A 4,604-nucleotide genomic window follows, 5' to 3' on the forward strand; every position below is an offset into this window, starting at 1 on the left:
TGCTGTTATTTCTGTCACAGCAAGGGTAGGGATTGTTGCAGGGGACCGTCATGGGCACCTTGTTGATGGGGGTGTGCTTGCATCCATGAGGGATCTGCATTAGCATGGTCAGGAGAGCAATTCCTGCTGCAAGTAATGTTACTCATTGTGTGCCAGCAATCACCTGTACCTGTCAGTGCTGGGGAGGAATAAGCCTGTGTCTGGTTTTTGGCCATTCCCCAGTGCTCTCATGCTTGCATGGTGGGCCTTCCACCTTTCCTATGCTCCTACAAGACCGCAAGGTGGGTATCCAGTCAGGGATGCTGAACCACACCAGGATTTGTAAATCCTCTATCTGCATGTTAGGAATCTTGAATCCAAATTTCAGAGAATCGTGGAATGGTTTGGGTTGGAAGGGACCTTAAAGCTCATCCAGCTCCAACCCCTGCCACGGGCAGGGACACCTTCCACTAGAGCAGCTTGCTCCAAGCCCCTGTGTCCCACCTGGCCTTGAACACTGCCAGGGCACCCTGTGCCAGCTCTTCAGTACCCAGGTATGTCTGAGCCTTTCTATCACATACATGTGCCATTAGTGCTGTTACCAAATGATGGAGGCTGGACACAGCTGAGGACTCCGGGTACCAAACCCAGAGATTCTGGCCTCCCCAGTTTGCACTTAAGAGAGGCCAAAGGTGTCCAAGCATGGCCACTGGGGTGTCTGTGTGCACCTCTTATCCCTACATCTCATGCTTACATTAGGCTTAGCATGCATCATCCTATGACTTAGGCAAGTACAATGGGTTAGGCACATGCACAGATACTCTTCCATCTGTGTGGCTATTAGGTCTGCTCTTTATCTAAGTGGGAATATGAGGGTCTCTGGGCTTGTAGGAGGTGTCATGAGCTGGGCAGTGGGCAGGAGAGGGTGAGCTCATGCATGTGTCCATGTGCAAAATGCCTGACACACCTCTAATGAGGATGATTGAAGGCTGCGTGCAGGATGATACAGAACAATGTAAGTAAGTGGTTTTAGTGTCAGCAATCTTCAAACTTGCTGTCAAAGGGAACATTTAAACGATTTTCCTGCTACTCCAACGCATTCAGGTTATATTTATACCCAGAGAAAACTGGTGCTATAAATGTCAGGTTTGGAGAAGGGCTGGCTGCATCCATCAGAGGAGGAATTAGAAAGTAAGGAGGAATGATGTATCATTGCCAGCTGACAGACCTGTCTGGAAAGAAAATCCCTGGGGCCTGTCCCATGCCAAGGTATGTCCCATGGTGGGGTGTCTGCCCTGACACCCTGCCTTCACACACTGTGAGCGGAGCAGGCAGGGCTCCAAGCTGGCCAGAGCTTGGAGGGGGGAGTGCCTGAAGCCAGCTTTTAACAGAACACAAGAGAACTATAAATAATGGTGAGAATTCTGCCTTGCTGGAGTGAGAATAAAAATAAAAGAGATTGCAAAGAAGCCCTGCCCTGCCCATTGTCCAGGGGCTTCATGCCTCCTTCTGGGTTTGTTCTCAGTCTAGCAGCTTTCAGTGGTTTCCAGCAACCCTCCACAACGTCCCCTGGGTCTCTTGTCCCTGTCTCCAGCCTGGCTGGGCATGTCCCCCCCCGGCTCTTCTCAGCAGCCAGGCTGTGCATGGGGTCTCTCTCCTCTGGCTTGCTGCCCTTTGTAAAGCCCTGATGGTCCTACTGCCACCCCTGCAGCTGGAGGGTGGGCTTGGTCCTTCTCTGGCCATGGGGACTGGCTCTTCCAGTTGGGTCTTTGCTAAAAGTGCTTGGTGAGGTGTCCCTGCCCATGGCAGGGGGTTGGAACTGGATGATCTTAGGGTCCTTTCCAAACCAAACCAGTCTGTGATTCTTTGAATCTGTGACTGCAGGCTCCCAGCCCCAGCACTGCCCAGGCTGTCAAGTTTTCCAGAGTACCAGTGGGCAGTAAGGGACCCCCATCCTAAATAGCCCCTCTCAGGAATTCCCTGTGGAGTGATAGGGTTCCTCTCTTCTGCAGGGCATCTCCATGCACCTCCTGCCACCCCCCATCAGAGCTGTTGCCTGTTCCCCAGAGGAGGGGCAGGTGAGAGGCACACACTGGGGAGTCTATCAGAAAAGGAGGATACTGGGGCTGGAGCAGCATCAAGTGTGTGGCTCCTGGGAGAGTGGAGATTGAGGACTTGACCCTTCTCATCCCCCCAGGGATGGCCCAGCACCTGCTTTTGAGGGAGTCAGACCAAGCAAAGCAGTGCAAGGTGCGAGTGTGTGCGAGGAGGTGAGATACATGCAGGGAATTTCAAAGGCTTTATATGCAATTCCTGGGATGTCTGCAGAAAGCCAGAGCTTTCAGAAAGTCCTTCAGGATCTCCTGGGTAATGAGGGATGGTTCTCCAAGAAACGTTGGCTGTCCTTTGTGGACATCCTCCTTGCGGCTCAGAGTTTGGAGACCCCTCTGCGCGGAAGGAGGTTTGGATGCTTTTAGACTAAGGTTCCTTTCCCAACTCTGACATCTGTTCAGTAATTCTGTTCATGCCCAGGCTCTATGACAAAGCCAACAAACTGTAATTTCACTGCACCTGGGGCATGGAGAAGACCTTTTGGTGGTACATATGTTGCAGTACAACAGCATCCAGGACGTTGCACAGCTCCGGTTTTGCTGTTGACGTAAGAGGGCTTTGTGAGATGGCACATCTGATGTCAGTGCCTGACCGTGAGCCAAGACTGCTGCTGCTCGCAGAGCCCCTATCCAGCACAACCTCTGATGGTTCAGCTGTTCAAAGCATTCGGTGGAATTTGCTTTTCCCCAGCAAACTTCCTGCCATATCCCATCTTGCCTGCCCTTTTACAGCCAGTGCGTAGCCAGGGCGAAGTTGGAATAAATAGCACGTTGTTGGATGTTGCAAATCTGACAGGAATATGATGGTGTATTCAAACCTGATCGAGGTTGAGCTGGCAGTGGCAGGTGAAGCAGCAGCACACGGCTCCTACTAAACAGAAATTCAGCTAATTGCTGGGTGAACAGAGGAAAAAAATTGACATTCCCAAGAACCTTTCATATATCAGCAGGAAATCATTCCTAGTTCAGTTAATGGGTCATGTTGACAAGTCTGAGAGCAAGAAAAGGTCAGCACTGCAGGGTGTGTAGGAGGGCAGGAGGGGATTCCGGTGGCAGATACAACAGGAGCTCATCTCTGCCCTGAAACCTCCTCCAGCTTTGCCTCCCCCCAGCCATCCCTCCATAGAGCGTGTGCTGACACTTGTGTCTCCTGCCTCCGAGCCATATGCCCTTACAAACTGCTCTGGGAACGGAGCCCATGCACACCACTGCCAAATCCTGCACTCTGGAAAGGCAAAAGCACAGGTCTGGGTCTGGGTCTGGGTCTGGGTCAAACTGCATCGCTGCAAGACCTTCACCTTTGGGTTGCACCTTTGGGGCTCATCCAGCCAGGATGTCTGTGGGGGAATTGCCTTTGCCCACCCTGCTGGCACCTGGTCAAGTGCATCCAGTCCAGGCACCACTTCCACTGGGGTAACAGCCCCTCTCCCATCACAGCAGCAGCCAGTCCCTTGCTGCTCTATTCAGCTTCACCTGTCAAAGTGAGTGGAGCTGAAGTGCCTGCAGGTAAATGATGAATTTGGATGATAAGCCTGGCAAAAGAAGGGGGTGAAAGGGTAACTCCTTCAGTCTGCAAGAGCTTGCTGGGGAATAAAGCTCTGATTATTGGTCTAGGAACCAAAGCAGAAGGAGAGCCAGAGCCAGAAGTAGTACATTGGCAAATCCAAAATAGATAAAGAGGTCTAGAGAGCAGTTAACCACCATGCCCCAGGGCTGCGGCCATTCCCATTTCCTGGCATCTTCATTATTTCTTCACCAGAAAAATAATGTGGTTTAGTTCAAACAAAATTTGGTTGAGGGAAGTGTCAACGTCAGGGTGCCCTGTCAGTATTGTGGGCAGCAACACGTACCCTTGGGGCAACTCTATATGGACTGATCATTGCTCTGCATGGAAAGGGGGTAAAAGTGTCATTCAAATCAAGTCATTTTAGTGCCTGTGGCCCACATTTGTGCTATCACTACTGCCTGGGAGCAGGGAGGAAAGGGGCAGGAGGTGAAGGACTGTTCAAGCAGCTCCGGATCAATGGCCGTCATAGGTGCCAGGTCCTGACACTGCAGCTGAGCATTGGTAAATGGTTTGGGATGATGCATATCCTCACCCTTCATCTGCTTCTTCCTCCCAGCACAGGGTGTTTTTGGGACCTCCCTTCAGTGGTGCTGTTGAGTAGGACACAGGATGGGCTGAGTGCACAGCACCTCCCTCCATCAGAGCCCAGAGCAGATGCCAGGGAAGAGGAAAAGAACCCAGGCAAGCACACACAATGTTCCCCTCGTTCCCCATCCTCCCACAGTCTCAGGGACTTCCTAGCCCAGGCATCATTACCGCGTTATGAGTACCCCTCTGCGGACTTCTCTTCCATCCCATTTGCCCTTGAACCTGTAGGGATTTTTAACCTATTTTTGTTCTCTACACACTTTGCGCTTCCCCTTCACAGGTCAAAATGAATGCACAGCAGGGAGGTCAGGAAAGCCAGCCTCTTCTTTTCTGATGCACCAAGGAACCAGAGATGGGAC

The 4,604-nt window shown here is 51.7% G+C and overlaps 1 long non-coding RNA gene across 1 annotated transcript; it reads left to right on the plus strand.

The window, feature by feature from the left end:
* Window positions 1-2,706: 2,706 nt before the first annotated feature.
* On the plus strand, window positions 2,707-4,339 carry LOC133271282 (uncharacterized). The gene is made up of 3 exons (XR_009744060.1): window positions 2,707-2,825; window positions 3,528-3,596; window positions 4,219-4,339. It is a non-coding gene; the product is annotated as an uncharacterized LOC133271282 (long non-coding RNA).
* The last annotated feature ends 265 nt before the right edge of the window (window positions 4,340-4,604 follow it).

Source organism: Pezoporus flaviventris, unplaced genomic scaffold, assembly GCF_033815535.1.
Source record: "Pezoporus flaviventris isolate CSIRO_AGI_PZ_B2104156 unplaced genomic scaffold, CSIRO_AGI_Pfla_v1 ptg000023l, whole genome shotgun sequence".
Taxonomy (NCBI): Eukaryota; Metazoa; Chordata; class Aves; order Psittaciformes; family Psittacidae; genus Pezoporus; species Pezoporus flaviventris.